The sequence below is a fragment of the Haemaphysalis longicornis genome, unplaced genomic scaffold (assembly GCF_048455015.1).
Source record: "Haemaphysalis longicornis isolate Haplotype H1 unplaced genomic scaffold, Haemaphysalis longicornis Haplotype H1 scaffold_1, whole genome shotgun sequence".
Taxonomy (NCBI): Eukaryota; Metazoa; Arthropoda; class Arachnida; order Ixodida; family Ixodidae; genus Haemaphysalis; species Haemaphysalis longicornis.
Window position 1 is genome coordinate 243,456,441 of NW_027526203.1, and position 13,290 is coordinate 243,469,730.

Genomic DNA, 13,290 nt, shown 5'->3' on the forward strand with positions numbered 1-13,290 from the left:
TGTTTTTATATCTTTCTTGCACAATATTTGATATCTTTATGAGTGACTCGTCAAATTAACACTGCATGTCGTCATAACTATAGGTGCAGCACGTCACTGATTGCTTACGTCGTGCTTACGCAAAAAAACATGGGCGAGTTGCCGGTAATTTGTGCAGTCGAGAATAGGGCCCCAGATCGTGTGTAGTTTACAAAAGCGAATGGCTAGACCGCTTGCCCGCCTGCGTGACTATATCTTGCCCCGGGTCTCACGGCCGGTGTGTACAGTGTGTTCGGTCGAGTCCAGGATTCCTGCCCAAGCGCCCCTAGTTCTCAAAGCTGCCACCACGTGCCGTCGTCGAATGGAATTTTGCCTACACTTCTAGGCCCTGTACCTACACGGCTGTTTTCCCTCATTCTTCTCGGGGCGGTCGCGGCGTTCGACCGGTTTGACTGTCAAGTGCGACGGCGCGGTCAACTCCTTCTCCTCAAGTTAATTGTTCGTCTGTGAGCGGGGAGTCACTTCAATAGAGTTCCCCCGCAACTATTGTGGGATGGCAAGTGGATGCCTCAGAATAGTTGAAGCTTGAGCCGGTTGGTGCAAAAGTTGGGACGAAGCGAAGACGAGACACTCGTCTTCGCTTCGCCCCGTTCATTGCGCTGCCCTCTACTCTGAAAGCGGATGCCCTCTGCGTTAGGATTTTGGTGGAGCTTGGAAAGGTTGTCCGCTGCGAAGTAATTCACGACAACTACTAGATATACGGCTTATGTCTATCTACGACGCTATTTTCCTGTTTATCGCACATTTCATACCACCGGAAAAAAAAAAAAAGTATTGGATAATAATTACTTATTTCGGACAGCTACAACTGCGGAACGATATTTTCGAGTAAAAAAATGCTACGGCAGCAGCCGCCGTTTCTTTCTTCCGAAATTTGGTATTCTTGAATGGCTTTTGAGAAAATTCAAATTGCATGGACGCATCTAATTACGTGAGCAGAAAGCATGAAATTTCAACTTGAATGAAACCAGGCGCAAACGTAACAGGACGCAGAAAGAAGTACACAGGACAAGCGCTGGTGTCCTGGTTACGTTTGCGCCTGGTTTCATTCAAGATGCACTTCCAACTCGCCCAGCTTGCAACTCTTTGAAATTTCAAAACGCGTTCAAAACAGTACCTTCGAGCGATGTTCCCGCTGCGTCACCTTAGCTACTTCAATGAAGTTCTGGAATTGATTCATTTTATGACATCGTGACGTATCAATAATTAGTTTCAGAATTCCTCTGTCACTGCTCATTATTACCTTTCCGCACGATGCGAACTCACGGACACACCACTAGAGATAAAGATTTGTAACTAGTGCTTCAACTAAGGGCTTAGCTTCCATATGAGTAATATTCTACATATATTTATTTATTTATTTATAACTATCTCTCAGTTTCCTCGATAAGGCATTGAGTAAGGTAAGCTAAAAAAGACACAAGTACAAGTTTTAACATGTGTGACAAGTAATGCGTGAACGGGGTATATAAAAATGAACGCTAAACATAAGAAACGCATAAAACAAACCTACACATAAATGAGGATCTCACCTCATGGCAGAAGAAAAGCTGCAATTCACTGCACGGATATCGCGTCTGATGAATATTAAATTTTACTGTATTTCCTGCAAACGATGTCGATCGCATGAAGACTCCTAACCTTAGGTGGCTTCAATAATTTATGTTATCGGTCGCCCTCCAAGCCCGTGGTATTCGCGAGAATTATTCGTTTTAAAAGTATTCACATATACTGTTTTCTTTTCCATTTTTCTTGTTTTTTCTAGAAATAAGAATTCCCGTTGCCAACGCGCCATTTACCACAGCAGAACGCCTTTGAGGCGATATAAGATTAACAAGGACACTGCGCTAACATGAGTGCTCACTGTATATGAACTCCGAAACGTATTGTAGAAAAATTCTGAATTTAAATCACCCCGAATATGTGTACTCCAGTTACAAGGCCGAATACAATCCGCGGATTGGAGTGAATTGGTAAGCATTCATGTTGGATACACATAAAGAAGTGCGGGGGTCACGAGCAATAGCGTTAGGTCAAAAGGGGGAAATCCCCGCTTCACGTTTTATGAGGCGCACCACAGTGGATTCCTCCGGATTAATTTTGAACACCTGGGGATCTTTAAAGTGCGCCGAAATCCCGGACACACGGTCGTTCTTGCTTTTCGCCTCCACCAGAAAAGCGGCCGCCGCAGCAGGGAATCGAACCCGCGTCCTTGTGCTTAGCAGCGCAACGCCTAAGCCCCGCTTTACCCACACCCTCTCTTTTCGGAACCGGCTTCCGAAACAACGACAGCGAGCCGCCTCATGACAAATACATTTTTTAGGCGAAGCTCATTTGAATACATAGTGTTTTTTGTATTTTGCATGTATGCAAACAAAAAGTTACGTATCTGAGGAGTGAGGCGTTCTTTACCGTGGGGCGTTCGGAAAAAAATGTCCCGGTGTAGGCATTGTCAGTACGCGGTCACCACCAATGTCACTCGCCGTTCTTGACCTCAAGCTTATGCGTCTCAACACTCGATCCGCACCATCAGTAGACTAGTTAATATGATGCACCGTCTGCTCGTTCGCTAGAGTCAAAATAAAAGTGCGTGGATAAATGTATATGTCTTCCTTGAGGATGCCCATCGTCAACTTTCAACAGAAATTAAATTTGTTTACACCTTTCCGGTAAATTTGGCGCCACCTGCGTGTCACGTACCAAGACAAGCTTCGCTGGTAATCCACATTCACCTGGAATGTCTCGTTATTTTTCTTTTCGATTATTCCTCACAAAATTGAGAGCTATCAATCTACATTTAATCTACTATAACACTTACATGTTCCAGCGTGACCAATTCGACACTTAATGTTGCTGCGGACATACATTCTTACGCAGTAATATTACCACTCCAGGCACATCGGATAATCTCAAAAACAAAAAAAAAACTGCCCGCAAATTAACGGGGACAAGAACACACGAAGACAGCAGAGAACCCCGTTAATTTCCGCGCAAGTTTTTTTTAGATGCATTATTACGAACTCACCCAAATCTCAACCATTTTACATCGGATAACTTGGTAACCCGCTCAAAACATTTTAAAAGTGTAGCTTTTCTGTGTGGACTCAACACGCAAACCCTTCTGTCCGTCTGGGGTGCAGGATGTGCCAGACTTTCCTGCATGCGAAAATTGTAAGAATAAAAGGCCCTGAACCTTGGTGTTTTAATACAAGAGCACTCATATCGGCCTTCCCAGGGAAATCGAGAAAACGGCCGCAACAGCCCTCAATTGTCGTCGTCATGATTCCACAGCTCAGACGACAAGGACAGAAAGAAAAACGCAGGACAGGCGCTATGTACGACCGGCGCATGCGATTCGCATGCGACTGATCCGCCAAAACCCGTCCTAACAATCAGTCGTAACGATCAGTCGCATGCGAATCGCATGCGCTGGTCGTTCATGTGTCTAGCGCTTTAAACAAGCCCTCACCAAAAACGAGCATCTGCAGTATCTGCGAGCTTCAAAAAAAAAAAGTGAAAGGTATGACATCATGAAAAGTATGTCGTATATGTGGGCTTTTGTTTCCGTTCCATGGATGTATTATATATACATGGTGGTTTCGTCAATAAACTTTCAGCGCCTGTTTGGTGTCCTTTCTTTTATCTTTTTACTGGCCTAAAATAACGTAAAATTGCGAGCAACAACAGTTGTAATAAACACGTTTGATTTGCGTGCTTGCAACTCCCATGTTAACAACGGGCGCGGATTTTGCTGCCTCAAACGCTCGCTCGAATTCGTTTTCGTACCGAAACGACCTGTACCGAACAGCCCTGTACCGAAATGTCCTGTACCGAAACGTCCGTGTACCGCAAAGACCGTACCGAAACGCCCTGTACCGAAAAGACCAGGACCACCGAAATGTCCGTGCACCGAAATGTCCGTGTACCGAAAAGACCGTACCGAAACGCCCTGTACCGAAAAGACCTAGACCCCCGCAATGTCCGTGCACCGAAATGTCCGTCCACCGAAATGTCTGCGCCGAAATGTCCTACACTGAAATGTCCGGATCCCCATTTGACTAAAATGCCACCTTTGAGCTGACACACGTTTTTCAAAACCATTTGATTGAAATGCCGTTTGATACAAAAGAGCACGACTATAGGACCTTTAAAAATCTCCAAGGCCTTTGAAACGCGAAAGCTTGTACTCTCGCACCCAGTTTGTTCGTGCCGATTTGCAATTATTTGCGAGTAAAACTTTGTTATTAAAGAGCTCGCTCATAATCACTTTTCTTTTGTTTTTGTTTACTATCACTTGGTCGGCTACTAGAAAGTAGCTTAGACTCCCAACACCAGTGGTACGAAAAAAGAAAAAAAAAACTGCCTATGTTGTGCAAGTTTTGTGAGCCATGGGATTACGTGCCTTTGAATATCTCTAAAAGTTCGTATGCACACGTGCTTGTGGGGTCGCAAATGATCGTCATTCAGCGGAATCAATGGGAAATTGGGTAAGCCCATTATCAATTGGTTCCTCTGTAGGACCCACACAACATGCAGTGAAGGTAAACTTTTGGCTGCGACCTGTCTGGTTGGGAGGCTACAAATAAAAAGCTATAATTACACTGCAAACAGTACAATAAATGGAGAAGCCGACGTTTCACAACCAGCTTTCTTTCTCAGGGGTGACTGGGGTCAGCCTGCTGCCGCGTCCGATAGCCTTTCAACGCGTTAGGTATCTCACAAAGCCCCTCTCTGTCTAGCGCAGGCCATGCGTATACACAAAAGTGAGAGTCCAAAGGTAGCGATTAAGGTATTGTGACGTTGTGCCACCAAGTTTTCGTTCTCGACGATGGGATGGCCGTCCCGACGAAGTCAATTCTGTGGCCGGGTGCATGGCAGTGCTATAGCTATACATGCACCATGAGCTGACATAATCTCTTTACTGCACAACAAAGAGCCACTGAAGAAGCCCCCGAGGACACAATGACCAGTCTCATTCGCCCCAGTGTCGCCCATCTCAAGGAACAGGCTTGCTCCCTGCACCCTTCCGCGCCTCGCCGTCATACCTGCCTTAGTCATACCGATGGCGCCCCTTTCCAGGAATCGCTCCTTTTTCGCCCCGTTGGCCTCCACGGCTTCAAGCCGGGTATAATAACACTTCCGACATTGTTGGATGCAGACGTCTCCTCGCCTGCTCCCATTATAATAGGAAGGAACTTTTAATCGGCTGGTGTGGCGAGAGCTGCAACAGTTGTCTATAAGCTTTCGGCGCCCACTTTGCACAGTGGAAAAGCACAAATGGCTCCCCCGACATAGGAGGCTGGTTCTCCAGCAACAACCCCCCCCCCCCCTCCCTGGTCAATCCCCTTAGCAACGCCATTGTAAGTGCGATAGCTGATTATTTTTGAGTAGAGCCAGAGTCCTTCAATACACCGAATGCAACGATGACGGGGTGATAGAGAATATCAGGAAAGGCGAATGCACACGTGATTTAATTAAAAGGCACTTTGATTTCTTTCCTTTTTATTTTTTTCGTGACGGTTGAGGGGCTCATTAAACGCGGAAAGTTTGGTCTCTCTCTTGGTCGGTTTGTCAGCCTGTCTTTCTGTTCTTCGATTCAGCCGCCCGGCCAAAGTTAATTAGAGGAGAGTTCTAAACAATTAAGTCCGCTGGCAATGTCAATACTTGTGATTATTGTTGAGCCGAAACAAAACATTAAGCATATTTGAAATAAAACACCAATACATAACAGATATTTGCATTGTTCCTTAGAAAAATTCCAAATGAGTAGTCCTTGATAAGTTAATTATCTGTACGTATGCTGCAGAAAACATTATTGATATTGTAATGATATTGTCTCAGTAATCAAAGAACCCGTTCATATTCGACTTTTCGCCGACGATTGCGTTATCTTTAATAATATTCTTTCTATTAGTGACCAGGAAGCTCTAAACTCCTCTCTTGCTGCAATCCTCTCCTGGGGCCTTGAATGGGGCATGGTACTAAACCCGGATAAAACCGTCTTCCTCCGCATCACCAATAAACGGATTCCTCACCAATTTTCGTACTCTCTAGCAGGAAATCCTTTAAACCAAGTTCAGGAATACAAGTATTTGGGCATAACTTTAACAAATAATTTAAGCTGGAACTCGCATGTTACTAACGTCTCTTCCTCTTCCTTTCGTAAATTATGTTTACTTCGGCATAAGCTTCGAGTAGCTCCAACTAATGTTAAACTACTTGCATACACAACGCTAATTAGACCTAAATTAGAATATGCTTGCGCGGTTTGGGACCCTCATACATCAAAGAATATTGACTTATTAGAAAAGATCCAAAGGAGAGCTATTCGGTTTGTTTATTCAAAATTTCGTCGCACAGATTCTGTTTCCGAGCTCATGCGTGACAACGGAATTCCAACCTTGCAGTCCAGAAGACAGTTTTTCCGCCTTAAATTATTGTATTCACTTTATCACCGCAAACTTGCTTTAGACTGTAGTTCTTTCTTGAAACCCCTTGCCACTCGCCGTACTCGTCATTCCCATTCTCTGTCCTTAACCCCAATGTTCGCCTACACCAATCTGTTTAAATTTTCCTTTTTTCCCCGCACAATTAATGATTGGAACAATACACCCGAAAATTGTCTAAATTCTCTTGGTTCATTTGAGGCAAATGTTTAGTTGTGCATTTGTAGTTGCCTCTAGCGTTCACTGTTTTCTACTTCAGTTCTTGTTTCTGCTATTTGCTGTTTACTGTTTGTATTTGGTTGATACTGTTACCACATTATGCCCCTCCTGCTTGGGCCTACATGGCCTGCAGTATGTTCTTAAATAAATAAAATAAAAAATTACAAAGCATTTCCAACTTCTGATAAAACAAACACTGCAAACCCGCCGCAGCCCCTGCTAACAACGAAGCCGGGACGGAAGCGTGCGGCGATAAAGAGAGAGAGAGAGAGAGAGAGAGAGAGAGAGAGAGAGAGAGAGAGAGAGAGAGAGAGAGAGAGTAATTTATTGCATGGAAAGAAAACACAGAGAGGTCGGCCTGATCGTCTCTGACCTGCTACTTTGTGTGGGGGTGGGCAAGGGGAAAAGAGCATAGATGGAGAGGGTGACAGGCATGTCGAATATAATAGGTGCCTTCCGTAATGCATTTCTAAAAACGCCTTATTAAGCACTTGCGTTATCAAAAAAAAACCAACGCATACAAATGCGGAATGCAGAGAAATTGCTCTACATCATTTAGCGGTCTAAAAAGGCACAGGTTCCTTATTCCCGCGCAGTGGCCCTCACTTCCGCAGCACCCGCCGCGGTGGCACAGTGGCTACGGCGTTGCGCTGCTGAGCACGAGGTCGCGGGTTCGATTCCCGGCCGAGGTGGCCGGTTTTCAGATGGAGGCGAAAAGCAAAAACGCCCGTGTGTACGAGATTCCGGCGCACGTTAAAGATCCCCAGGTGGTCAAAATTAATCCGGAGCCCTCCACTACGGCGCGCCTCATTGCCTGCGTTGCGTCGGCGCGTTAAACCCTACAATCAATCAATAATTTCCGCAGCCTTTGTCGTAGGGGATCCGCAAAATGTGAAAATAAAATAGTTACTCTCACTGATTTTTGAAAAAAAAAAAAAGCGAGAATAAGTCGTCAAAACACGACCGAGGAAATACGGTGATACCGTCACTGATTTGTTATATAAAATACTTAATAAGTCGCTACAAAAAGAATAATGAACAATTAGGTTTTATAAATGCTACAAATATCCCAGCTAATATTCAACAAATAAACAGAAGTTTTTTTTTTGGCAAGGCCGCATAACCAACTGCTGGCCTAAAATAACGCAGAACTGCGAACAAGAACATCTGTAATAATTAGGTACGAATTGCGTGCTCGCAACCACCACGTAAACAACGCGCGCAGCCTACAGCGCATGCCGGAATTCGCCTTTGTACCGAAACACCCGTGTCCCGAAAGGTCCGCGTCCCGAAACGCCCGTGTCCCGAAAGGTCTGTGCGCCGGAAAGACCGTACCGAAACGCACTGTACCGAAACGTCCTGCACCGAAAAGACCGGAGCCGAGCGGGGCTGCCGTCGGCCCGCCGCCGGCAGCCGACCGCGGAGGCTATGGGGGCTGTAGAGGATGCCGGCCACTACGAGAGAGGGCACCACACGTTCCCACTCTCTAACCTGGCATCAGACTCCAGACAAAAAGTGCCCAGTAACATTTTTCTGTGAACCAATCACGTGGAATTTTATGGCGTCTTGAAGTTAACATACTGTAGTACTCAAATCCGGGAGAGCAATTGGATATCTGATCTTGCAGCGACACAGTGCTCGATTTAGGAGAGCCAAGTGGTCCATTTTTCAGAGACTGCCCATAGACGCCATTGACGAAAAGTTATATGCCCAGGTAACATGCATCATTCGAGTTACATGATTGAAAATATACAGTAATGGAGAGTGAAAGCTGTTCTGCATACAACCGGGAGAGCAATTAGCTCACTGGTTTGGGTGAGGAGCTATTGATTTTTCATTTTTCGCTCCCTTCAGTTACGGAGCGTCGCGCCGCCACACGCCGACAGAAGGCGCTGCTCTCCGCGGAGGCGCTTGGGCAGGAATCCTGGGTTCGACTATCCGGCCGTTATCTTGTGATTGTATCCGCTTCTGTATCGGCCCACTGATAAAAACGGGCACTAAGCAAACTTGGGCGCGGATTTCTGTTCGTTGGACTTCGGTGGTATCGCAGGCGAGCAGAAGTCGAGTCTACTGCTGCCGGTGAACTTTCGCAGCGTGGAATATCCCATGCCCTATACAGTTTGTGCTTTAGTTGCACTCTGTTTCCGTATTAGCTCTTGCAAGAGTGAGGGAAGCGGATATATCGGTGTACGAGCGTATAGGAGCAAGCGACTGTGATGAAGCATTCGTGCTGCAGTGGCCCACATTTGGTCGACCACGTTGCAGTTCCTTTTAGTGCGCGGATCGTCTTGCCCCGTCAGCTTGGCTTTACAAGCACCTAAAGGGCTGGTTTGGCCCGGACGTTGCGTGTTGTAGGTCAGAGTTTGTATATTTTGCCGAACAAAATCGCGTTTTTCACGGAAAATGGTCGCCAAGAAGCGTTTACAGACTGCCGGGCACTGTATAGTTCTCGTAAAACGTGTGTGATTGTTTTCGCGAACAAAATGGAATCTCCGACTTGCTCTAGCCGCGTAATTGTTTTAGGTGTTTCATCACGGCATATGTGCTTCGTAATTACTATGTTAACAACGTTTGGTTTACAGACTAATCGACACTCCGTCTGGTCTCAGATCACCTTTGATGAGAGCGTAAAGAAAAAAAAAAAAGAACTTCGCGGTATCAGGAGGCAAAAGTTGCAGTGTGTAAAAAACAGACGGTTATTTTCGGACGAATCGAGTTTTTTTTATTACTTATACATAGGGTTCTGCGTTTTCGGAGTTTATTTTTGAGCAAATTCGGAGGGCGTTTTTCGGAGTTTATGTATTTTTGCAAATTCGGAGTTTTTCGGAGCGTCCTTTCAGAGTACACAGAATTCAGAGTTTTTCGGATTTTAGGATCGCAGAGTATTGATCTTTAAGAAATGCCATGTACAATAATAAAAGAAATCAAACAGCAGAGTCATTTTTATTGCAGAGTCAATATTTGCAACTTTCGTGGTGACATCCATTTACAACTTGTAGTATATGCAGGCATATTTTCCAATGTTAGTGTCTGTCACTGCAGCACGCTCCTTCCGACTGACCACTCGAAACATTGAGAATGCTCTTTCGACATTGGCACTAGATATGGGTAGACCCAGCAAATCCAGTGCGCAACGTGAAAGGGTGGGCCAATCTCATGCATGCATCTGCCAAAACTGTAGCGGCTCCACAATTTCCTTCACAACGTAGGCCTGATACGCCAGGAACTCTCTTTCTAGCTGGGTAATATCATGCTCTCGCTGCACGACCAATGTGAACAAGTGCTTGTAGATCTAGAACATTTGAGGTAGTTCTGCCTTCACGTTCGGGTTGACGATCTGCACCCAATACCAAAACGAATCGCTGGTGTATTGCAAGTCGTCCGCAATGTTTAGTTGGACGGTCTGGCTCCACTTCTCGGCCACAGCACCGTAGTACTCATGGAAGCTGTTAACAGCGTACAAGCGCTTCTCCTCGTCAGCAATGTCGAGCATGCAGTCTACTTCCCCGCCAAAACTTGTCACTGAGGCGTCGGTCCGTTGGCTTAACAGTGCCTTCAGGCGCACAGCAAGTAGGGAATAGACATCATGCACCAATGTAGATCCAGCTTCTTTATTGATTATTGATTCATATTCAGCTTGAATATTGAGAGCACTTCGTTCGAGGTTCTCTTTTTTTTTTTAAGAATCTGAGCTTAACAAGCAGGTCATACAGATAAAGGAATCGAATACAGGAAACGAATATCAAACACAATCGAATAAGATTGTGAATGTAGGCCACATTTTGATAAGACCAGCATTGTAGGCCGACACGAGGATCAGCTAACAAGAGAAATCATCGAGTCCTACCAGATTGTTTCATTGAAAGAAAAATGCGCTAGCACAGGTTCCATAACACTGACAAAGACAGAACTGAAATTCGTATGCAATCACCAGTTTTTGCCTTCCTAAAGTGCCTTTTTTTATTTTATTTTTTATTTTTTTATTTAAGGAATACTGCGGACGGTTTTTCACCATCCTAGCAGGAGAGGGTTACAGAAGGTTCTTAACACAGAGGTCAAAACTAGAAGTCGGAGCGTGCACGCAGTCGGAAGGCAGTGAATTCCAGTCTTCAATGGTTCGTACAAAAAAGGAGTACTTGAACGTGTTATTTTTAGGAGCATATGGTCTAACAGTTTTTGAATGATTTAACCTTGCTGAGCGCTGGGGAGGTGGCAGTATATAACATTCTTTATTTAAACCGGATTCGTTGTTGTATAGTTTATAAAAGAAGGTTAACCTTGCAATTCTTCGCCTATATTCGAGTGGTTCCAGCCCACATTTATTTAACATTTCAGAAACGGAGGAGAGGCGCCTAAAATCTGAAACAATAAACCGTGCGCTTAGCCGCTGAATCCTTTCCACTTTATCTATGTCTTTCTTTAAGTATGGGTCCCACGCAAGGGATGTGTATTCCAGCACTGGTCGAACTAGGGTTTTATAGGCTGCAAGTTTCACTTTCCAATCGCATGATCCCAACTTCCTTCTTAAGAAGCATAGCTTCTTGTATGCCTTGGCGCAAACGATGTCGATGTGAACGTCCCAGCTAAGTTTTGTGTTAATAGTCAATCGCAAATATTTTACGCTATTCACAAATTGAATACTCTGGTCACGGACATGGTATTTATATTCAAGAGGGGTTTTCTTGTGTGTTACTGTAAGAGCGCAAGTTTTTGAGTAGTTGATAACCATCTGCCACCTCTCACACCAGTCAGCAATTTTACACAAGTTTTCGTTAAGCAATGATTGATGTAAGGGGCTACTGACAGTTGTATAAATGATACAGTCATCTGCAGACATTTTCAAAGTCACTCCAGCGTCAATATCGTCACAAATATCATTTACATAGATCAAGAACAAGAGTGGCCCTAAGACCGACCCTTGGGGCACTCCTGACAATACATCAAGGTTTTGTTATTGGCAGCTGCTAATTTCTACAAACTGCGTTCTGTTTTTCAGATATGCAGAAATCCAGTCCACAAGGCGGGGAGCAATCCCTACACGCTGCATTTTTCTTATAAGTAAAGAGCGGGTGTTTGAACTGTCTTTTCTTTTAAGCGGGTGTTTGAACTGTCATCCTCCACTTTTTAGTTTTTATTGTATTTGCTTGTGCTCATCCCCTTTCCCTATTTTCTTTCGTTCGCAGTGTACCGTCCCGTATAAAATCGGGCGTCACAGTGAACATATACGAGTTGATAGTAGCGCCGTGTCCCGTCCACTTCGTTCGCCCTTGTTCCTTTGCGCTTACTCAAACGTTCAATCTTTAGTGAAGTGAGGTCAGAGAAGGGCGAATGAAATTCTAGGAAAATAACATATCCGGGAAAAAGGCCCGAAGTGGAGTGGCGGGGAAGGGAGAAGTGTTTGACCTTGGTTCGACTATTGTTGTGGGGAGAGATCTTGTTTTTCATGATAAGGGTCCAAAGCGACTCCCTCTGTGAAGCTTGGGAACGTAAGTGGAACGAACAAAAGGGGAAACATGAAAATAGAACATGAAAAGTTTTTCGAGGATTCCAGGGAAAGATAAAGGGTAGTCTGGTTTTCACAGGCGGCGGTCCCTGAATTCGGAGTTTTTCGGATAAATCCGAATTCGCAAAATTTTTACCGGTGAGTGCTTTTCGGATTTTATCGGATTTTTCCGAAAACGCAGAACCCTACTTATACAGTAAGCCCTCGTTATAGCAAAATTACTTTATTCTAAATATCGCTTTATTCGGAGTGTTTAATGATCCCCATGCGGCGCATTGAGAGCAAGTCGTTCCCCCTTTAGCGAAACATCGCCTATAACGAAGCGCGATGGCCTCGTCATAACGAGGTTTCACTGCATATGGGGAGGGTCGCGGGATCAGCTTGGGGAGCGCTGTGAGAATTCGTGAGGGTGGTGTTCACGTGGAACATTTGAAGGTGGTGCACGTCCTGATCGACGGGGAAGCTCGGCCGCAGGTGACGCGGGTTCCGTTCCTCGTTGCGCGGACAGTCGTGTGCCCCGCACACCGAGGGCAGTGTGCTGTTGTCCATCCGAGCCTAGCAGCGGCAGCGCAAGAAGAGAACAGAGCAAAACGGGGTCGAGGGGGCCTAGCGCGACTCCTCCTCTCGGCTGTCGGTCGTGGTGCCGCTCGCGTGGCCGCTCGCACGCTGCCGGTTCGTCGATCTTGTTCCCCGGGCCCTCCGCTGTCGCGGCCGCCGAATGTACAATTTCACTTGTTCGCACTCTCGCTCTCCCGCTGCCATTGTACTTCCCCCTTTTTTTTTGCTCCGCTCTCCGGGTCGCCTGGTTCTATTTTTTTTCTTCTTCTTTTTTACTCGCCCGGTTTCGGTTTCCTATTTTCGCACTCTTCTTCTTCTCTCTCGCCGCATGTCTTGGCTGTTCTTCTCGCGGCCGCTCCGAGGTGGTGTTGGTCCTTTCTTGCCGCCCCGCGAGTTCTTTTGCGGCCAGAGCGGCGACGCTCCAGAAACGCAGCGATCCGCTACGGCAGTCGGCCACTCGCACGCGGATGCCACAAAGGTTTCGCTTTCGGAGTCCGCCCGTCCCTGTTGGCGCGTGTGCTTCGT

The 13,290-nt window shown here is 45.7% G+C and overlaps 1 protein-coding gene across 3 annotated transcripts in view; it reads left to right on the forward strand.

Moving 5' to 3' along the window:
• Positions 1-13,290, forward strand: part of LOC144143435 (WD repeat-containing protein 47) — a 180,260-nt gene that overhangs the window by 83,633 nt on the left and 83,337 nt on the right. The window lies entirely within an intron of this gene.